Raw genomic sequence first — 23392 nt, 5'->3', positions numbered from 1 at the left:
GTCCACAGCTGGCTCAGTACACCGGGGCTGCCAGGCCCACGTAGGCCACCAACACTTCTCCCGAGTCTCCTTCCAAATGCAAGCACTTCACCTCCACCCCTCCAACCCAGCTGGCCTCACTTGGACTCCTGAGGAGACCAAACAGCAGATGCTTCTCTCGTCCTGCTCCAGGTCACTCTGGCACGTGCTCAAGAGGAGCTTTCCAAAGCAGAAACCAGACCTTGTCCCTCCCCTTCTCCTCCTGCACCTTCTGTCATGAAATACAACACAAACTTCCTGCGAAGATCTTCAAAGGAGCCAGCTGCCCTAGCCTCTCTCCCCTCGCCTTCTGTTTGCTCTGGTCCAGCTGCTTCTCTTTCTGTTCCTCAAATACTCCGACTCATTCCCAGCTCAGGGCATTCATTGCAGGTGTGCTTTCACCAGGCTAGGCCCAGATCTCTGAGCAGATGCACCAGCTAAAGGCGTCCCTCCCTTCCACACCATGCAGCCACTCTCTTCCACAGGGTCTAGTTCTTGTCCCAGATTTAGCTTGTTGGCCTAGATGTGCCCGTGTTTATCACTGGCACCCCTCATTAGAATGGAGAACCCATCTAGGGTCAGCGTAGGGGGCTCCCCTCTGTATCCTCACAGCCTTGGAACACTGCTTGGCACAGAGTGGGTGCTCAATAATCATGTCTTGATGGAATCTTCACCACTCAGGCTAACTCGTATCGCAAACTCCTTGGGAAATTTTCTTGCCTTGTTCCATCTGTGTTCATACGTGGAATCACAGTTAATCACTGAACATTATCATGCTGAGGAAGTCTCTAATATAGAATATTTCGGGGCGGGGGGTTCTCTTTATCTCACGTTCTTCGTGCGGTGTCAGGACAGATGGGTAACAAACGTCCCATGAGGCTGGCAAGACTTCAACTTTTTAAAGCCTAAACTTAGAAACTGAACAGATGATGCCTTCAAACCTCTTATTTGCTGTTGTTTTAGAGGTCTGAGGAAGTGGCCCTTCTCCTAGGAGAAATGTTCAGTTCAGTGGCTCAGTCGTGTCCGACTCTTTTCAACCCCATGGACTGCAGCACACCAGGCCTCCCTGTCCATCACCGACTCCCAGAGTTTACTCAAACTCATGTCCATTAAGTCGGTGATGCCATCCAACCATTGCATCCTCTGTCATCCCCTTCTCCTCCTGCCCTCAATCTTTCCCAGCATCAGGGTCTTTTCAAATGAGTCAGTTCTTCGCATCAGGTGGCCAAAGTACTGGAGTTTCAGCTTCAGCATCAGTCCTTCCAATGACTATTCAGGACTGATTTCCTTCAGATGGACTGGTTGGATCTTCTTGCAGTCCAAGGGATTCTCAAGACTCTTCTCCAACACCACAGTTCAAAAGCATCAATTCTTCAGTGCTCAGCTTTCTTTATAGTCCAACTCTCACATCCATACATCCATACATAGCTTTGACTAGATGGACCTTCATTGGCAAAGTAATGTCTCTGCTTTTTAATATGCTATCTAGGTTGGTCATAACTTTTCTTCCAAGGAGCAAGCATCTTTTAATTTCATGGCTGCAGTCACCATCTGCAGTGATTTTGGAGACCGAAAAAATAAAGTCTGACACTGTTTCCACTGTTTCCCCATCTGTTTCCCATGAAGTGATGGGACCAGATGCCATGATCTTCGTTTTCTTAATGTTGAGCTTTAAGCCAACTTTTTCACCCTCCACTCTCACTTTCATCAAGAAGCTTTTTAGTTCCTCTTCACTTTCTGCCATAAGGGTGGTGTCATCTGCATATCTGAGGTTATTGATATTTCTCCCAGCAATCTTGATTCCAGCTTGTGCTTATCCAGCCCAGCATTTCTCATGATGTACCCTGCATACAAGTTAAATAAGCAGGGTGACAATATACTATTTGGAACCAGTGTGTTTTTTCATGTCCATTTCTGACTATTGCTCCCTGATCTGCATACAGATTTCTCAAAAGGCAGGTCAGGTGGTCTGGTATTTCCATCTCTTTAAGAATTTTCCATAGTTTATTGTGATCCACATAGTCAAAAGCTTTGACATAATCAATAAAGCAGAAGTAGATGTTTTTCTGGAACTCTTGCTTTTTCGATGATCCAGTGGATGTTGGCAATTTGATCTCTGGTTCCTCTGCCATTTCTAAAACCAGCTTCTATGTCTGGAAGTTCTCGGTTCACATACTGTTAAAGCCTGGCTTGGAGAATTTTGAGCAATACTCCACTAGTGTGTGAGATGAGTGCAATTGTGTGGTAGTTTTAGCATTCTTTGGCATTGCCTTTCTTTGGGATTGGAATGAAAACTGCCATTTTCCAGACCTGTAGCCACTGCTGAGTTTTCCAAATTTGCTGGCATATTGAGTGCAGCACTTTCACAGCATCATCTTTTAGGATTTGAAATAGCTCAACTTTAAGTGAAATGTTGATATGACACTGTTTACTTCAAAATGAAAAAAAAAAACTCATGTAAATCTGAAACAACTTCTGAATCATCTTATTTGACTTTGTGGTCATCAACTCTTTTACAATATGAAATTCTCTTAGGCCAGTGGTTGTGAACCAGGAATGATTTTGCTCCCAGGAGACACTTGGCAATGTCTAGAGATGCTTTTGTTTGTTACAACTGGAGGTGGGGTTTTGCTGGCATCCACAGATGCTGTGAAATATCCTCCAGTGCCCAGGACAGTCCCCACGAAAAAATTTTGTTATATGGATATACCATTATTTATTCACTTCCCTATGATAGGTCACTTACATCTCCTAACTTTATTATTTTCAATGCTTTGACAAGAGATAAACATTTTGGTGTCTAAGTTTGTGTACAACTACAATAATTTTCATAAAATGTATTCTTAGAACTTGGACAGCTACATCAAAACTTGTATTTCAAAGCTTTACTGTCTACTTTAAAAACTGGTAACTAGATGGTGAGCTCTTTGTGTTTGGAGAAATATTTTACACTCCTTGGTATTGCCCAGTACACCTGGCTGTCTTAGATAGGGCTCCCTCAGAAGTTGATCTGAGAATAAAATTCAAGTGCGAGTCATTTATTTGGAAGGAGCAGCAGTCAGGAAGTGAGGAAGTGAGACAGAGGAAGAGAAACAGAGAAGCCAGTGCAAGAACAGGCTCCCTCTGTGGGCAACTGGGGTTTCATACCCCTGAGAATCTCTAGGGGAATGTATGAGGTACACCTCGGAGTTGTCCCATCTGAGGGAGAGGAAGCTGGGGTATTGACCCTCCTACTCCTATTCATTCATCATAGCCCAGGGCTGCTCCAGGGCAACTCTGTGCCACTCTGGCCTTCCTTGCACACAGGTTGGATGTATATCCATGGCAGGAGTGGGCAAGGGGAACAATGGGATGGTGAGTGCAAAAGGTATTACTGTTAATGAAGTGATGGTGTCAGTCACACTGGCCCCATAGGAGAAAACACAGTAGATGACCACACAGTATTTTTCAGATAATGTCACTAATTAGTGATTTAACTGTGATTCCATATATGCACATAGATGATTTAGTTTAGTGATTAACTGTGATTCCATGTAATGACATAGATGCAACAACACAAGAAAATTCCCCAAGGAGTTTGTGATGGTTATGATTTTAGCCTGAGCAGGGAAGAGTCATACCATTTTAGAATAAGAGGTGAGCTCCAGAAAGACCCCAGTCAAGCTTTGTAGTTCACAGATGAAAGAGGTCCTGAGAACTGAAATGGCTTGTCAAAGCAAGGCTTCCGTTTCTCATCCAGTCATGGACTCCATGTGCCTATGTGTGCGGTGATGGGTCTGATCATTCCAATAATTGACAAGTAACTAAGCATTCAGCTCTGGATGTTGGGATGCATTTTCTGTCCCTCAAGCATTCCAACCTCCTTTCTGTCTCAGATGGGCGGAACTTGAACTATAAACTTGCTGTTTCCTGTGGCATAGAATGGTTTACCCTAGATATTTACACAGATACCTTCTTCTCTCTTGATTCCAATGGCACTTCCTCATCCAAGCCACGCTGGCCTATGCTTATCAAATGGTTAAAGCACATGAAAGGCCCAAGACACAGAGACTGGACAGCAAACACAAATCAATGGTTGTAAAATGTATAGGAGATCAGCAGGTTGTTCAGGCAGAAGGAAATGAAGAAGAGAAGTTCTTCAAAGGTAGGTCAGGGACCCACCTGATTTGTTTGGGTTTCTTGCAGCGCTGAACATCTTGTTACCACTCTCTGCTTTCTCCATGCTTCCCCATCCTGTGGCCCAAGAGGTTGATCTGCATGAGTTACATCCATAGACCCCCTTGCTCTCTGGCTTCCTGTTGGGTCCAATCAATGGGCAATACCAGTAAGGGATGGGAGCTGAGTGGGTCAGTGTAAGTACTCCCTGTGGAATTCTGTAGTGCTTTCCCAGTCTTTTTTTTTTTCTTTTGGCCACACCATGTGGCAAGCAGGATTTTAGTTCCCCGACCAGGGATTGGACCTGTGCCCCTTGCAGTGGAGGCACAGACTCTTAAACACTGGACTGCCAGGGAAGTCCCCAATCCTTTATGACTAAACCCTTTATTAAACATGTCTCAACTTACCCCATTTGCAAATTGTTTTCTACCAGGATCCTGACTGATACAATAATTTAACATATTTAAGACTCAGACATTTAACCCAACCAAAAAATGGGCCAAGAACTAAACAGACATTTCTCCAAAGAAGACATACAGATGGCTAACAAACACATGAAAAGATGATCAACATCACTCATTATCAGAGAAATGCAAATCAAAACCACAATGAGGTACCATCTCACGCCAGTCAGAATGGCTGCTATCCAAAAATCTAACAGTAAATGCTGGAGAGGGTGTGGAGAAAAGGGAACCCTCTTACACTATTGGTGGGGATGCAAACTAATACAGCCACTATGGAGGACAGAGTGGAGATTTCTTTAAAAAACTGCACATGGAACTGCCATATGACCCAACAATCCCACTGCTGGGCATACACACCGAGGAAACCAGAATTGAAAGAGACACATGTACCCCAATGTTCACTGCAGCACTATTTACAATAGCTAGGACATGGAAGCAACCCAGATGTCCATCGGCAGATGAATGGATCAGGAAGTTGTGGTACATATACACAATGGAATATTACTCAGCTATAAAAAGAACACATTTGAGTCAGTTCTAATGAGGTGGATGAAACTACAGCCTTTTCTACAGAAAGAGAAACACCAATACAGTTTATTAATGCATATATATGGAATTTAGAAAGACAGTAACAAAGACAGCAAAAGAGACACAGATGTAAAGCACGAACTTATGGACTATGTGGGAGAAGGTGAAGGTGGGACGATATGACAGAATAGCACTGAAACATGTATATTACCATATGTAAAACAGATGACCAGTGCAAGTTTGATGTATGAAGTAGGACACTCAAAGCTGGTCTTCTGGGACAACCCAGAGGGATGGGGTGGGGATGGACGTGGGAGGGGAGTTCAGGATGGTGGGACACACACATCCATGGCTGATTCATGTCAATGTATGGCGGAAGCCACCACAGTATTGTGAAGTAATTAGCTTCCAGTTAAAATATTTTTTTAAAAAAGACTCAGACATTTAACTGAACACCTGTTTATTTCAGAGTCTTTTCCATAGTCATCTGAAATGATGTTATGCAAAGCCTCCCATCTGGTTCTTTTTTTTTCTTGAAGGTCGTGTTTTCTCTACCCTTTTTCATCTTTATGACCTTTAAAACACTCTGCCTAGGTTGATTTGTTCAGTGTAGCTCCTGACTCCAGAGGAGTCTGGTATTGAGATTTCCTATCAGGACACCTTCCTGCCCTCTGCTTTATGGGCTACAGAAAATGCACTTTCTGAATGCCAGGAAGGTGGGCTTGAGAGACTCTTAATCTTCAGAGAAATTGCAATTGTGAAATGTCAGTAGTTCTTACTTTTAAAAATCTAGCAAAGACTTTTTGGTGAGACCTTGTATCTCTCCAAGGAGAAGGAAATGGCAACCCACATTCTGACTCCAATATTCTTGCCTAGAGAATCTCGTGGACAGAGGAGCCTTGTGGGCTGCTGTCCATAGGGTCGCAGAGTCCGACACGACTGAAGCGACTTAGCGTGCATGCAAGCATGTAACTCTCCAAGGATGTTAGAGATAGGGAAAGGGTTCTGTATGGAAGGTTGACATTTTCTCCTTCTATCCCTTCTCCCTTAGTCCTATCATCCATGCCCAAGAAGAGTAGTTTTTGATAGAACATGGTATTTCAATTCATACAAAGCAGGCTTCTGGAGATGGTCAATATTAGAAAAGTCAAAGACTGATTTGGCCTATGGGATAGAGTTTCTGGACTCTCTCCAGATGGCTCTGGCACCCCCGAGGTGTAGAGTTCATAACTGCCGCTCCAGGATTATGTGCTCTTAATTTAACATTGTAGCTCAGGAAATTATTTTATTCATAACAAACATTATTGTCTTTACATCAAAGCTCAGGAAATTATTTTATTAATACAAGAAACATTATTGATCACTGGAGACAGTGAGACACTGGAGACAGAAGAGTAAACATGGCACATGCCCTGCCTTTGACAAGCTGCTCACAGTTCAGCGGGGAGACAAGCTTAAATAATAACTACACAGAGGCACAATGAAACCCAGCCGAGGGAGGGAATCCTGCCTGAGGCCCTTGGCGGAAGGCTTGCTGAGGAAGTGATAATTGTACCAGGGGTAGAGAGAGTCAGGTAGAGAGCAGAGAAAAGACAGTTGCAGGAAGAGGGACCAGCATTTGCAAAGGCACATTGATGACTAACGCAGCCCAGAGTGTTCAAAGACGAGCCCTCGGTAGCTACAGAGAGGGGTCGTAGGTAGGAGCATGGGTAGAGCAGGATAACCCAAGAAATTATGAAAAATGTGTTTTCAAACATCCACATGAGAAACCTTTTGGGGAAGGGACAGGCATTTCTTTTAATATCAAATTTTATTACACTGAAGTAGAGCTTTTTTTCCATGGGTATTTGCATTTTAAAAATAAAATAGAATTTTGCTACAGTAATCAAAATAGTATGGTACTGACACAAAAACAGAAATACAGATCAATGGAACAGGATAGAAAGCCAAGAGATAAACCCATGCACCTATGGTCACTTAATCTATGACAAAGGAGGCAAAAATATACAATGGAGAAAAGACAGTCTCATCACCAACGGGTGCTGGGAAAACTGGACAGATACATGTAAAAGAATGGAATTAGAACATTCTCTAACACTACACACAAAAATGAAATAAAAATGGATTAAAGACCTAGATGTAAGACCAAATACTATAAAACTCCTAGAGGAAAACACAAGCAGGACACACTTTGACATAAATCGCAGCAATTGTTTTTTTGATCCATCTTCTAGAGTAATGGAAATAAAAACAAAAAATAAACACATAGGGGACTTCCCTGGTCGTCCAGTGGCTAAGACTGTGCTCCCAATGTATGGGGCTGGATTTGATCCCTGGTAGGGGAACTAGATCCAACATGCCACAGCTAAGAGTTTGCATGCCACATCTAAAGATTCCACATCTCACAACTACACGTCCTGCATGCTGCAACGAAGATCCTGTGTGCCACAACTAAGACCCCATGCAGTCGAATAAATAAATAAGAAGTAAAATAAATAAATTAAAAAAACCCCAAATGGGACCCAATTAAACTTGAAAACTTTTGCACAGCAAAAGAAGCCATAACTAAAACAAAAAGAGAAGCTATATAACAGGAGGAAATATTTGCAAATGATATGACTGACAAGGGATTAATCTCCAAAATATACAAACAGCTCAATATCAAACAAACAAGCAACCTAACTAAAAAATGGACAGGGCTTCCCTAGAGGCTCAGTGGTAAAGAATCAAGAATCTGCCTGCCAATGTAGGAAATGCAGGCTTGATCCCTGATCTGGGAAGGTTCTATGTGCCGAGGAGCAACTAAGCCCATGGGCTGCAACTACTGATCCTGTGCCCTAGAGCCCAGGGACCAACGCTGCTGCTGCTGCTAAGTCGCTTCAGTCGCATCCGACTCTGTGTGACCCCATAGATGGCGGCCCACCAGGCTCCCCCGTCCCTGGGAGTCTCCAGGCAAGAACACTGGAGTGGGCTGCCATTTCCTTCTCCAAGGCATGAAAGTGAAAAGTGAAAGTGAAGTCGCTCAGTCATGTCCGACTCTTCACGACCCCATGGACTGCAGACTACCAGGCTCCTCCATCCATGGGATTTTCCAGGCAAGAGTACTGGACTGGGTTGCCATGGAACCAACACTACTGAGGCCCAAATGCCCTAGAGCCCATGCTCTGCAACAAGAGAAGACACCACAATAAGAAATAACACCACAATAGGAAGACACACACAATAAGAAACCTGTGCACTGCAACTAGAGAGTAGCCCCCACTCACTGCAACTAGAGAAAGCCCACACAGCAACGAAGAGCCAGCGCAGCCAAAAATAAATAAATAAAATTATTTCTTTAAAAAAAATGGACAGAAGATCTAAATAGACATTTCTCCAAAGAAGACATACAGGCATATGAAAAGATGCTCACTAATTATTAGAGAAATGCAAACCGAAATTATAATGAGGTATCACCTCACACTAGTCAGAATGGCCATCAACAAAAAGTCTATAGATAAATGCCGCAGAGGGTGTGGAAAAAGGAACCCTCCTACACTGTTGGTAAGAATGTAAATTGATACACACACTATGGAGAACAGTTTGGAGGTTCCTTAAAAAACTAAAAATAGAGTTACCATATTATCCAGCAACTCCACTCCTGGGCATATATCCAGAGAAAACCATAATTCAAAAAGATACATGCACCCCAATGTTCACTGCAGCACTGTTTACAATCGCCAAGACATGCAAACAACCTAAATGTCCATCAACAGATGACTGGGTAAAGAAAATATGGTGTGTGTGTGTGTGTGTGTGTATAATGGAATATTACTCAGCCATTAAAAAGAATGAAAGAATGCCATTTGCAGCAACATGGATGGACCTAGAGATTATCATACAAAGTGAAGTAAGCCAAAGACAAATATCATATGATATCACTTATATGTTGAATCTAAAATAATGATACAAATGAACTTATTTACAAAACAGAAATAGTCTCATAGACTTAGAAAACAAACTTATGGTCCTCATAAGAGGAAAAATGTGGGGAGGGATAAATTAGGAGTTTGGGATGAAAATATACACACTACAGTATATAAAATAGGTAGCCAACAAGGACCTACTGTATAGCACAGGGAACTAAACTATCTTGCAATAACTTATAATGGGAGAGAATATAAATAAAAAAGAATCTGTATATCATAACCTTTATATCATAATCATTGTGCTATACATCCATCTGAAGGAAACACAGTGTAAATTAACTACATTTCAATAAAAAAATTTTTAAAGTCTGAGGAGTCATGAGACGATGGAAAGATGGTAAGATCAGGATGGAGAAGGCCTGAGCTCTAGCCCATTTCTCATATTTGGTAGCCACAATCAATCCAGGATGACTTATCTCATCCCTCAGTTTCAAGATTCCTTTTTGTGTTTTAAGAGAATATGTTTGGTCATGTTATTTGCCCTCTAAATGTCCCTTCAAGGAGAAATGCCTTTAACTATGTTCTTATTTTCATGGAATACACAGTCTTTTCTGGAGTGATTAGATCACTTAAAATTAGATCACAGCCATGGCCATCTAGATGGGTTATTAAAAAGCAGAGTTATTACTTTGCTGACAAAGGTCCATATAGTCAAAACCATGGTTTTTCCAGCAGTCATGTATGGATGTGAGAGTTGGACCATAAAGAAGGCTGAGTGCCAAAAATTTGATGCTTTTGAACTGTGGTGTTTGGAAAGACGCTTGAGAGTCCCTTGGACTGCAGGAAGATCAAACCAGTCAATCCTAAAGGAAATCAGTCCTGAATATTCATTGGAAGAACTGATGCTGAAGCTGAAGCTCCAATACTTTGGCCACTTGATGGGAAGAGCTGACTCATTGGAAAAGACCCTGATGCTGGGAAAGACTGAAGGCAGAAGGGGACAACAGAGGATGAGATGGTTGGATGGCATCACTGACTCAATGGATATGAGTCTGAGCAAACTCCAGGAGATGGTGAAAGACAGGGAAGCCTGGCATGCTGCATTCCATGGGATCGCAAAGAGTCAGACATGACTGATCGACTGAACAACATGGCCATCTAGGTAATTAAGGGCAGTTGAGTAAAATCAACCATTCATATCAATCAGAGGCTATGATTTTAAGTGAACAAATATTCTAACAAATATAACTTTCTATAATAATCATTGATAGCTCCCCTTCGGAAATTCTTCCAAAAAATTGCAGAGGAAGGAATACTTCTTTCTACAAGGCCACAATCACCCTGATACCAAAACCAGACAAAGACATCACACAAAAATAAAATTACAGGCCAATAACACTAATGAACATAGATGCAAAAATCCTCAACAAAATTCTAGCAAACAGAATTCAACAGCACATTAAAAAGATCATACACCATCATCAAGTTGGGTTTATCCCAGGGATGCAAGGAGTCTTCAATATACACTCATCAATCAATGTGATACACCACTGTACTCCAAGGCCAAATTTGCCTGTTACTCCAGGTGTTTCCTGACTTCCTACTTTTGCATTCCAGTCCCCTATAATGAAAAGGACATCTTTTTTGGGTGTTAGTTCTAAAAGGTCTTGTAGGTCTTCATAGAACTGTTCAACTTCAGCTTCTTCAGTGTTACTGGTTGGGGCATAGGCTTGGATTACTGTGATATTGAATGGTTTGCCTTTGAAACGAACAGAGATCATTCTGTCATTTTTGAGATTGCATCCAAGTACTGCATTTTGGACTCTCTTGTTGACCATGATGGCTACTCCATTTCCTTTAAGGGATTCCTGCCCACAGTAGTAGATATAATGGTCATCTGAGTTAAACTCACCCATTCCAGTCCATCTTAGTTTGCTGATTCCTAGAATGTCAACGTTCACTCTTGCCATCTCCTGTTTGACCACTTCCAGTTTGCCTTGATTCTTGGACCTAACATTCCAGGTTCCTATGCAATATTGTTCTTTACAGCATCGGACCTTGCTTCTATCACCAGTCACATCCACAAATGGGTATTCTTTTTGCTTTGGCTCCATCCCTTCATTCTTTCTGGAGTTATTTCTCCACTGATCTCCAGTAGCATATTGGGCACCTACAGACCTGGGGAGTTCCTCTTTCAGTGTCCTATCTTTTTGCCTTTTCATACTGTTCATGGGGTACTCAAGGCAAGAATACTGAAGTGGTTCACCATTCCCTTGTCCAGTGGACCACATTCTGTCAGACCTCTCCACCATGACCCGCCCGTCTCGGGTGGCCCCACAGGCATGGCTTAGCTTCTTTGAGTTAGACAAGGCTGTGGTCCCTGTGATCAGATTGGCTAGTTTTCTGTGATTGTGGTTTCAGAGTGTCTGCCCTCTTATACCCTCTCGCAACAACTACCATCTTACTTGGGTTTCTCTTACCTTGGATGTAGGGTATCTCTTCACAGCTGCTCCAGCAAAGTGCAGCCACTGCTCCTTTCCTTGGACGAGGGGTATCTCCTCACAGCAGCCCCTCCTGACCTTGAATGTGGGGTAGCTCCTCTCCACTGCTCCTCTGCCATCGCAGCCTGGTGCTCTCGGTCGTGGCCCCTGACCTCGGACGTGGGGTAGCTCCTCCCAGCTGCTGCCCCTGACTTAGGGCGTGGGGTAGCTCCTCTCGGCAGCACTTCTGCACGGTCCGTCACAGCCGCCACACTTCTGCGAGTATAGATTAAATGAATTTTTATGCACCTGGTATAAAATCTATTTGCTTGAAGCTATCTAAATAAAGGTTGATGGTCAATTTGGGGCTTTGCTTCTTCAGAAGCACCAGAGTTAACAGCTTAAATCTTCCCTAAGATTTCTGCTATGTTTTGGATATTAACCCTTTATCAGATATATGATTTGCAAATATTTTCTCCCATTCTGTAGGCTGCCTTTACGTTTTGTTCATGGCTTTATTTCTTTCTAATTTTATATAGTCTCACTTGTTTATTTTCACTTTTGTTGCCAGATCCAGAAAGTCATTGCCAATACCAATGTCAAGGAGCTTACCCCCATATTTTGATCGAGGAGTTTTGCGGTTTCAGGTCTTACATCCAACTTTTTAATCCATTTTTAAGTTGATTTTTGTGTATGGTATGAGATACTGGTCCAGTTTCATTCTTTTGTATCTGGCTGTCAAGGTTTTCCAACACCATTTTGAAGAGGTTATCCTTTCTCCATTGTATATTAATGGCTCCTTTGTCATAAATTGTGAAAGCTTTTTTGAGAGATAATTTAAATATAATAAAGTACTCAAATCATAAAAGCACAGCTAGATAAATTTGCACATTTGTAGATACCTGCCACTGAGGGTTGCACAGAGTCCAACATGACTGAAGCGACTTAGCACACATGCACACACATACACCTGCCACCGAAGTCAAGATCTAGAATGTTATTAGGATCCCTGAAGGCTTCCTCATACTCCTTTCCAGTCAATACCACCCTCCTGGAAGTACCCACTGTTCTGATTTCTGTCACCATAGATTATTTTTGCTTGTTCTTGATTATCATATAAGTGGAATAATATAGTATGTGGTCTTATCTGGCTTCTTTCATTTGGTTCAATATCTATGACATTCATTCATGTTGTTGGATGTCCTCTGCTTCTAAGTTTGATCTGACCTTGATTAAAATCTTGGGCTTTTGGGAGGGAGGCTCAAGAAGGAGGAGACATATGTATACCTATGGTTGATGGATGTTGATGTTTGGCAGAAACCAACAAAATTCTGTAAAGCAATTATCCTTCAACCAAAAAAATGAATTTAAAAAAATCTTGGGCTTTCCTGGTGGCTGAGAGGTGAGCAGTCCACCTACCAATGCAGGAGACACAGGTTCAATCTCTGATCTGGGAAGATCCCACATGATGTGGAGCAACTAAGCCCATATGCCACAACTACTGAGCCTGTGTTCTAGAGCCCAGGAGCCACAACTACTGATCCAACATGCCTAGAGGCGGTGCTCCACAACAAGAGAAAACACCACCATGAGAAGTCCTTGCACCACAACAAAGAGTAGCTCCCATTCACCACAACTAAAGAAAAGCCCTCATAGCAATGAAGACTCAGAACAGACAAAATAAATAAATAACATTTTGAAAAGCTTTAAAAAAAAATAAAAATTAAAATCCTCTCCGGACTTCCCTGATGGTCTAATGGATAAGACTCTGTGCTTCCAATGCAGGGTACCCAGGTTCAATCCCTGGTCAGGGAACTAATCCTACATGCTACAACTAAAGATCCTGCATGCGGCAATGAAGAACTCATGTGGCCAAATAAATAAATACAAATTTTAAATAATTAAAATCCTTTCAAGCTTACATTAATGTGGTTACTTATAAACAAAATGGGATATATGACAGCTATGTGTTAGGATTTGGAGGAGAGTTAAATTTATAAATAGCTGCATCCATACTAGTTTTGTGATTTGATAATAATAGATAATAAATATAATTAGAAACACTACAGTAGCAGAATCAAAGCTTATGTGCAGAAAGCAAATGCTATCTTGGGAAAATCCTCCCATTTGGTTACTGGAAACGTTCACTGCTGATCATGTTTCCCCTTTAACTGAAAGAAAAGGCTCTTTGCATCACTTCCCCACCCAGCGTTCAGTTGAGTCAAATGGAGACTACCACTAATGCTCAATCAGCTCATCAGGAAGACTTTACTTTCCATTGATCTCTGTGATCTGTGTGGTTTGGATCTGCTGTAAGGATAGGCTCCCCAAACCCCCATTCATACATCTGAGCCTGCCCCACGAAGTCTTGGGAAGGCCAAGCTCAATCTGAGAGATGCCCTTGGTCTCTGTCTTTGGACCTCCTCTCCAGCTGGAGACAGAAGGATCCTCAGCTGCCAAGGAGAGCTCCATCCTGACCACACATGTGAGACATCAAGGAGCCGAAGCAGCTCCAGAAGGAATCTGCAATTAATTATGTTTCACAAATTGCCTTCAGTGGGGGACCAGCTCTTTTCAGGCACTGGATGAGGCACAGTGTATGGCTTTGGCGGGCTTACCTAAGTTACAGATCCATGGGGGGAGTGGAGCACACTAGAGTTGTTTGGAAGCACCCTACTCTTTGTAGGAGAGGAGGTCATAACCAGCCAGGACATTTAGCATGGGAGTCCCACCCTCCTGGGCACATCAGCTCTGTCTTTGAGTCATCAGCATGCAGTGTGGAGAGTTTGGCTGCTTACTGAAAAGGATGGAATTAATGATTTTCTTGTGCTCTGTTGGGCTGGGATTTTCTTACGTTTCTGTTACAACACAGAGTAGCATCTCCCTTTAATAAATCACTGGCCCCATTCTGTAAGCTGGGAGTTAAAAGCGGGAATTGCTACAGGGAAGAGTTGGCCTTACAGGTAATAAGTAGCCACCTTCAAGTATGGTAGAGGGGCTAAAAGCCCAGGCTCTGGATTCAGGCTGCCTGGGTTCAACTAGCTTCACTGGTTACTTGCTGTATAACTTCAGGCAAGTAGTCATTAACCCCTCAAAGCTTCAGTTTTTCTATTTGTAAAATAGGAATGATTTTACCTAAATCATACAGCTGTTGTGAGGACAAAATGAGATAGTCATTATAACACGCTTACTAGCATAGCATCCATTTTAATACATGTTTCTTAATGTATTGGAATGACTCTCAGCTCAAAAATTTAAATATAAAAGAATCATTTTACTATTTGCTTAAATTCAATTTTACATACCCATGGTGGAGGAAAACTTGATCTCAGTTACTGAGTCTTCTCTAGGCCACAGCTGTGCAATTGCTTCATGGTCATCAACCATTCTCCTGTACTGGATATGGTACAAGCTCCCTTTCAAGTTCAGCAGTTCTGGTCCTGCCAAGACACAACTGGATCATGGGACTCTGGCAAAGCTGGAGCCCCTGTTCCTGGGCCTCAGGGGCTCTGAGCTTACCAAGGTCTTACTATTTTCCTGAGGCATCCACAAAGGCAGCAAGGATAGCAAGACAGCAGACTCTTTCCCTCCCTCAGGGATTTAAAATAGAATGTTCTAAGGTATTTTATGAAAACTATGTCTCTTCCAAGAAAAGCAAGTCCTTCTATTAAGTTCACTAGACTATGCTAACTTAGTAAGAGAGAAACTGTTTTGCTTGTGTGGTGATGAAATGAAGCAATGAATAAATCTGTTAGGGATGCAATTTAGTCATTTTCTGCTACACTGCCCAAGATGACTGTGGTTTAATGGGGTGTGCACAACAGAAGGCACAACTTGATTTTACCTAAGATACCTATTTTTTTCTTGAATTTTTAAATATCTTTTTAATTTAGAAAAATATTTAATTAACTTTTCTGGAGAAAAGTTATAAGAACAGTACAACAGATATTTATTCACTTACATTAACGTTTTGTTAACATTCTGCCACATTTGTACTCTCTCTAGATACAGATACAGTTAAGTCCCCTTCATATGAATGAGTTCCATTCTGAGAGCATGTTCCTAGGTCCAGTTTGTTCATAAGTCCAACAAAGTTAGCCTAGGTACCCAACTAACACAATCAGCTATATAGTACTGTACTGTAATAGGTTTATAATACTTTTCACAGAAACAATACATAAACAAAAAAAAATAAATCAAACACTTTAAATCTTACAGGCTGGCATCAAGTGAACAGGCAAAAGGAGGAGGGAAAGGAGGTAGGAGATGGTAGAGGTGAAGGATAGGAGATGTAGGGCAAGCTGCAATTTCACTCACGCCTGACATGGATAGCACAGGTTCTGGTTCCTGGCTCAATTCAATTCTATGTATCCTCTTGAAAAAAACAATCCAGTAATGTGTGGCTGCCTGCCTTCCTGCTCAGTCGTAACCAATTCTTTGCAACCTCATGGACTGTAGCCCACCAGACTCCTCTGTCCATGGGTTTCCAGGCAAGAATACTGGAGTGGGCTGCCATTTCTCTTTTTTTCTCATCATAGGTGACTCAGTAGCACTGGGCTGCATTCTGAATGGCTGCTACAAACTTCGTGGACTGTTCTACACAGGTCCTGTGCCTCAAAAACTAACAGTGCCTCCTCAGATAAAGAAAATCCCCTGGCCATCTCCTGCATCATGAATCTCTCCCATTCTTCAGTTACTTCTTCCTCTTGTCTCTCTTTATCCTTTCTCTGGGTCTCCAATTCCATCAGGTCTTCATTAATAAGCTGCACGTTTACATTTTTGGAAGTCTGCAACTTGAAGGTTCATATACAAGAGACTTACTGTATAGATATAGATATAGATATACAGAGAGTTTTAAAGAACCAATTGAGAGTGAGTTGTGGACATGCTGCTGACTAGTTGATGACATTTCACCCTCAGTACTTTTGCATGCATTTCTTATAAACTTTCTTATGAAACTACAATATAATTATCAAAATCAAGAAATTAAACAGTGGTAGATACAATATTATTCTCTACATATAGTCTGTATTAGAATTTCACTAATTGTTCCCAAAATGTCCTTTATAGTATTTTTTACTTTCCAGGATCCAATCCAGGATATGACTTGCTGTATTTCTAGTTATTATATGGCAGTGAACACTTATGAACACCACTAAAAAACGTTAGGAGTCAGAAGTACTGAGTCTAAATGACATTTTAACCTCTCTGAACTCCAGATATTTCACATGGTAATGAAGAGGAGTGCTCACCCTTGCCCACCTGCCAAGGTTGTTGCCAGGATCAAATGATGTACCCTCTTCTTTGTGAATGGCAAAGCACTGTGCAAATATGCAGGATGTTCCATACACCCACTTTCAGCTAGTTACCTAGGGCTTAAGTGCAAAAAGTTATTTTCCTGAAGGGATAGAGAGGGGTGAAGCAGATTTGGGAAAACACTGTCAAGAGCTGAACCTGGCAGAGATCATAGCATAACACCAAAGTCACCTCAGAGCTTTAAGGAAATGTCATACTCCTCCAGATGACAATTCTTTCTTCTTAATAGAAAAGGATTCATAAGGCTCTGCTGCTGCTAAGTCGCTTCAGTCGTGTCCGACTCTGTGCGACCCCATAGACGGCAGCCCACCAGTCTCCCCTGTCTCTGGGATTCTCCAGGCAAGAACACTGGAGTGGGTTGCCATTTCCTTCTCCAATGCATGAAAGTGAAAAGTGAAAGTGAAGTCACTCAGTTGTGTCTGACTCTTCGCGACCCCATGGACTACCACCTACCAGGCTCCTCCATCCATGGGGTTTTCCAGGCAAGAGTACTGGAGTGGGGTGCCATTGCCTTCAGTCTGTAATTCTACTTTTGTAGTTTTTTTTTCTTCTTCAAAAGTCAATATGTAACTTCCACACAGTAAAGTGCACAGATTTCAGTACTTAGTTTGAATTTTATGGGCGTACACTTTATTAGCCTAAAAGGCTCCCTCATGCCCCTTCTCCATATCTCTCACCCTCACAGTAAGTTTAACTGATCTTAACATACTGTCATGTATTTGTCTATCTGTCCTTGAACTTCATGCAAATGGAATCATGTGCTTTTGTGTCTGGCATTTGTTTCTCAACATTCTTGGGTAGATTCATCCACATTATGGTGTACTAGAGTATTCCATTCTTTTCTTTACGGCTGTGTAGTGTTCCATTTTGCATATGTTGCAAGACTTACCCATTTTACTATTGATGGATATGTGTGTTGTTTCCAGTTTGAGGCTATTATGCATAACGATGCCATCAATCGTGCATGTCTTCTGGTGGACATAAGAACGCATAGCAGTTGATTAGGTACCAGGAGCTGAATTGCTTATAGAGTGTACATAGATTCTGCTTTTCCACAGTGTTTGTAACCCGTTTACACTCTCACTGACAATGTGAGAGAGTCCTTCCATATCTTCAGCATCACTGAGTGTGTCAGCCTTCCTTTTATGCTTTAGCCAGTCTTGTGGGTATGTAGTGATGTCTCACTGAGCTCTCTTTGCATTCCTGGCATAGATTTGAGGTGCCCAGTGACTATGTCATGGTTGATATGTCTGGGCCAGCCTTAGGCAGCTGCTTAAATGAGGAAGTGATTAGATGAGCACAAGGAAGGCATCTCAGACCCAGGCTAGGTGACTCCACAAAAGTCAGCATTAGAGAATAACTATTTTCCCCTGGTGACATTTCTGTCATCTGTGGCCACCTGGCATCTTTTGAATACCCACCTTATATTTGGACAAATTCCTACATGGATGCTGATTTTTTAAAGATTAAAAGCATACATTTGCTTTCCCCACGTTCAGCTACTTTCCTCCAGAGGTATCTGGATAAGACTTGGATCTGAAAGCCAGTAATGTATGGGAGCAGGTGATATGAGGAACCCATCTCTGGCATCTTCTTTGGAGGCTACAACAGTTGAATTTCAGGTACCTAGTCCCCACTGTAATCTGTGGGAACTGTGGGATCTGAGAAGTAGCCTGCTTCTCTGTGCTGTACCCCCACCCTCTAGAGGTTCTGTGAGCTTCCTAAATAATCCTTCAAATTTTTTTTGTGGGGGGAATCATTTAAACTTGGAGAAATGTACAGTGTACATTTCCTAAGAAAAAGAATATTCTCTTAAATAACCACAGTACAGTTATCAACATCAGGAAATTGAACATTGATACAATATTTTTATTCAATTTGCCATTTGTGTTTCAGTTCTGTCAGTTGATCCAATAATGTCTTTTACAGCATAGTACAGGATGCAGACTAGGGTCAGGCATTGCATTTAGTTGTTTAGGTTGTTTCCATTTAAAGACAATTAGGCATTTCTTTGTGAATATCAACATTCCTGTATACTCTTTGCTATATAAACATGCTGTGGTTTAACCTCCCATTTTTTTCAAGCCATGATACATTATATCAACTTTTCATGTCAATAAAATTGTCCAAACATCGTTAATTTTTAACAGCTGTCTAAAATGTATAATTTCAGCAATCACTTGTTGATTGCTGCTTAGATTGTTTCCATTGAAAGAAAATTATAATCAGCTTTATAGTAGTGATTACTGGGTATATACTCATGTTTAGAGAAAATTCTCCATTGACTGAAGTGTGTGATTACACATACCTCCCAACTTCTATTGTCCGTGCCTGAGGAAATCCACCTTCTGACCTCAGGCATTGCTGTTTTATGCATCCTCACAGTGGCAGTGGTGCAGAAGAAATAAAATGCCTCTAGGGCTGATGTTGAAAATCTCAAAATTAAAGTGACTACAAATGTCACAGCACTTGATCCCAGAGGCCAAGAATCATCATCTGCTGATATTTGAAGGGACAGAGGAAGCCCAGTCTAAGTGTTCTTAAAAGGTATTTACACTGTTATTTTAGACATAATGCTATTGTACACTTAATAGACTATAGTACTGTAAATATAACTTTTGTATGCACTGGAAAACTAAAAATTTCACTGTATCATAACCTTTGCTGTATTGCAATGGTCTGGAACTGAACCTGCAAAACCTCTGTGGTCTGTTTATATTTGCTGGTTCCAATTCTTTTAAAAATTAAGGTGCTAAAGTTGAGTAATCTTGGCTTCTTGCTTTACACATAATACAATAGCTGTAAAGTTCAAACATGCATATTAAATAAGTGCTTTACTTATGAATGGACATAAATGAGTTATCTAGGTATTGTTGTTGACTCTTTGCGACTCCATGGACTGCAACATGCCAGGCTTCCCTGTCATCCTGCAGCTTGCTCAAACTCATATCCATCGAGTCAGTGATGCCATCCAACCATCTCATCCTCTGTCATCCCCTTCCCGTCCTGCCCTCGATCTTTCCCAGCATCAGGGTCTTTTCCAGTGAATTGGCTCTTCCCATCAGGTGGCCAAAGTATTGGAGCTTCAGCTTCAGCATCAGTCCTTCTAATGAATATTCAGGACTGATTTCCTTTAGGATTGACTGGTTTGATCTCCTTGCTGTCCGAGGAACTCTCAGGAGTCTTCTCCAACACCACAGTTTGAAAGTATCAATTCTTTGGTGCTCAGCTTTCTTTATAGTCCAACTCTCACATCCATACACAACTACTGGAAAAACCATAGCTTTGACTAGATGGACCTTTGTTGGTAAAGTGATATCTCTGGTTTTTAATATGCTGTCTAGGTTGGTCATAGCTTTTCTTCCAAAGAGCAAGCATCTTTTAATTTCATGGCTGCAGTCACCATCTGCAGTGATTTTGGAGCCCCCCAAAATAAAGTCTTTCACTGTTTCCATTGTTTCCCCATATATTTGCCATGAAGTGATGGGACCAGATGTCATGATCTTCATTTTTTGAATGTTGAGTTTTAAGCCAGCTTTTTCATTCTCCTCTCCATATACCCATCACAAAATAAGTATCTTTGTAAGTGTAAACTAAAGGGTGATTCATACACCCCTCCCCATTGTTCTTCTCTATTTTATAGTTTTGTTTTTAATTTTGCCTGTGCTGTGAAGCATGTGAGATCTTAATTCCCCTGACCAGGAGTTGAACCCTCACCCCCTGCATCAGGAGCATGGCGTCTTAACCACTGGACCACAAGGGAAGTCCCTCTATTGTGTTTTGATGATATCAACAGTAGTTTCACATATCCATTTTCTCTGTGAGATATGCTTATTTTGCTATGTGAAAAGACTAATGTATTTAAATTAACTTAGAAATCATGCCCTGTAAAACCCTCTTAGTAGTTGACAAGAAACCGCATTGTCACTGATATTTCTAAATAGTGAGGATGCTTTGGAAGAAGCTTTTCAAATTTAGATGGGTATATGAAATGGGATCCTCCTGTTCTCTAGGGCGGGGTTCACATTTGTGTAGTGCGAGTAATTTGAAATGGCAGCTTTTCCAGAAGGCAGTGTGACTTTGTGTGCTTGTTAGGAAAAGAGAGAGAGAGAGAGCCAAAAACAAAACAAAAACAAGCCCCAGAAGCCTACACAAGTGAGTGCACAGTCACTCAGCTGTGTCCCACTCTTTGCAACACAAAGTTTGCTCCCATGCTAAAGATGCCTGCACTTTTCTAAGAAGCAGACAGACAGTGAAAGCAGATAGTGCTGGCAATGACATCTACCCAGCCCCAACTCTTCACACTTCCCAGCCTGCTTGTCCCTCACAAAGGCTCACTCCCAGAGCCTGTCCTGGAAGCACCCTAGGAATATTTTTGACCTCCAGTGCGAATTGAAATGTTTGCTTTATACAAGATTACGACATGGAGTTTAAGCGGCTGCAAACATTAAAGTGAGGACAAAACAGATTGGCAGATGACTTCCCTGCAGACTTGTGTAGAAATCAGAACAATGGAAAAGACAGGGAATGGAATGGCACTTGTAGAAGTTGGGTCTACCAGCTGTTTCAGCAATGAAACCCTCTACAGGAGATTATAGAGCTTTGAAAACGTCCATCACACTTTAAAGCAGCTGATCTCAACTCCAGGGGATATAGAAGAATTACTGGGAAGGACTTTCAAATGACAACTTTGCCTACTTTGAGGGCTTCTGAAGTTCCTTTCAATTGTGGTGCAGGCTGGACATCTTGCTTTTGCTCCCCAGATCCATCCTCCTTGACTTTGCTGTGTACCCGTGTGAACTACATCACCAGGCTCCCTTGCCCTCCCTTTTCTGGTTGCCTTCAGCCAACTGGGGGTAGTGGCATGATGCTGTGGGGCAGGAGAGAGTGAGGTCAGGGGATTTAGTCTCCAGGCCCCTCCCTGCCAAGTCAACCTGGATTGCTGGTTTGTGTGGTAGAAGAAACAGCTCCCACAAGATGGCTGCTCCCATTGCTACTCTCTGGGCTCTGCTGACTGTTCTCTTCTTTGTCCTTCCCTCAGGAATGGCACTGGCTCCCTGCTGTTACTTGCCCTGTGGTACTGAGCTCTCCTTTGGGATTTCCCTAAACCCTGACCATCTCTCTGCAAATGGTCTCTCCTTAAACTCTCCTCAACTCCTTCTAATAGAGTGTGCCTCCTGCTTTCGGCCTGTTGGTGGGTGCCTGGTGGGGACTGGGTGAGGTTGTGGGTGTCTGTGTGTGGAGTAAAGAGCTCTCTAGGTGATTTTAACCCCCATTTTCTTCCCCGCATGCCCTTCTCCAGCCCTCACTCCCTTCAGAATAGCAATGAAGCCCAAGTCAGAAAGAAGCAGAGGGTAGAAGGAAAGGAAGGAATGGATCAAAGAGAGGAGGAGGCCACCATGTTCCTTTCACTTTAGGGTCTGTGGAAACCTTGATGAGTCTGGAAGCAAGTACTGGGCAGCAAAGACCCAACTTTCCAATTTGTAAAACCAACTTGGATGTGGCTGTTCATTAGACTACTGCACATTCTGCCTTAAAAGAGAAAACAGTACACAGGAAACATTACTCTCCTTTTCCCCTTACTGACTATTGCAACTATTAAGCCTGTGCATTAGTCACTGTGCTAATGAGTAGTTTTACCCTGGCCCTCAGTGAACTAGGCCAGAGAGGGGCCCTGCAAACTCTTGGAAAATCTCATGAAAAATTTTGTCCTTGTTGACCCATTAGCAGAGAGGTGAGATGTGCCAGGGGCCGAGGTTTATAGGCTGTAGCTATATTTGGAAATTTAATTGTTTTTCTCAAAATCTCAAATGAAAAACGTTAAGAATTTTATAATAATACAATCAAAATAGCACATTCCAAGACCTAATGTGTTCTCATCTTTCATTGGCCTCTAAGATTTTCACAGTCCAGAAAAGCAAGAGAGGGAAAAACTGTTTCAGCAGGTCCTCTACATCAGTGGTTCTCAACCAGGGGTGACTGTGCCCCTAGGGCCACAGACACTTGGCAATGCCTGGAGACATTTTTGATTATTACCACTGGAGAGAGGAATCTATTGGCATCTGGTGGAGAGAGACCTGGGATGCTGCTAAACGTCCCACAATGCACAGGGCAACCTCCCCAATAAAGAATGATCCAGCCCCAAATGTCAATAGCGCCGAGGTTGAGAAACACTTCTTTGTATTAAAATCACAGCTACATCAGCAAGGAAATTAGTGCTAAACAATCTTCATAACTTGGCAATTTAAAAACCACACTCCAATGAAGCTAGGTAGCCCTAGTTTACCAGCATCATATAAATCACTCATTAAATCTTATTGCCTTAGAGTTTGTGGTGTTTTGAAAATGGCAAGTTCATTGCATTTTTTTGTGTGTATAATCAACATTTTTCAAAATAGAAACAAAGCTAGTTGGTCGGATGGAATAAAATAATTTGAGCACATGGAGTTTTTTTTTCTTCCCTAAATTGCCTCTCAAATCAAAAGCATTTTCTCTTCAGATTGTGGTTCTAACTGAAGAGATG

General features: G+C 42.0%; 1 long non-coding RNA gene and 1 other non-coding gene across 2 annotated transcripts in view; one reads left to right on the top strand and one right to left on the bottom strand.

Moving 5' to 3' along the window:
* LOC129639322 (uncharacterized) overlaps positions 1 to 11810 on the bottom strand; it is a 64018-nt gene extending 52208 nt beyond the window's left edge. Inside the window, exon 1 of the long non-coding RNA XR_008708335.1 lies at positions 11554 to 11810. This is a non-coding gene — a long non-coding RNA (uncharacterized LOC129639322). The remainder of the gene's footprint in view (positions 1 to 11553) is intronic.
* A 1485-nt stretch (positions 11811 to 13295) lies between these two features.
* TRNAG-UCC (transfer RNA glycine (anticodon UCC)) lies at positions 13296 to 13368 on the top strand. Its single transcript has one exon. It is a non-coding gene; the product is annotated as a tRNA-Gly (tRNA).
* The last annotated feature ends 10024 nt before the right edge of the window (positions 13369 to 23392 follow it).

The sequence above is a fragment of the Bubalus kerabau genome, chromosome X (genome assembly GCF_029407905.1).
Source record: "Bubalus kerabau isolate K-KA32 ecotype Philippines breed swamp buffalo chromosome X, PCC_UOA_SB_1v2, whole genome shotgun sequence".
Classification (NCBI taxonomy): domain Eukaryota; kingdom Metazoa; phylum Chordata; class Mammalia; order Artiodactyla; family Bovidae; genus Bubalus; species Bubalus kerabau.
The sequence above is the reverse complement of the archived record's forward strand: the minus strand, read 5'-3'. Positions and strand labels throughout refer to the sequence as shown.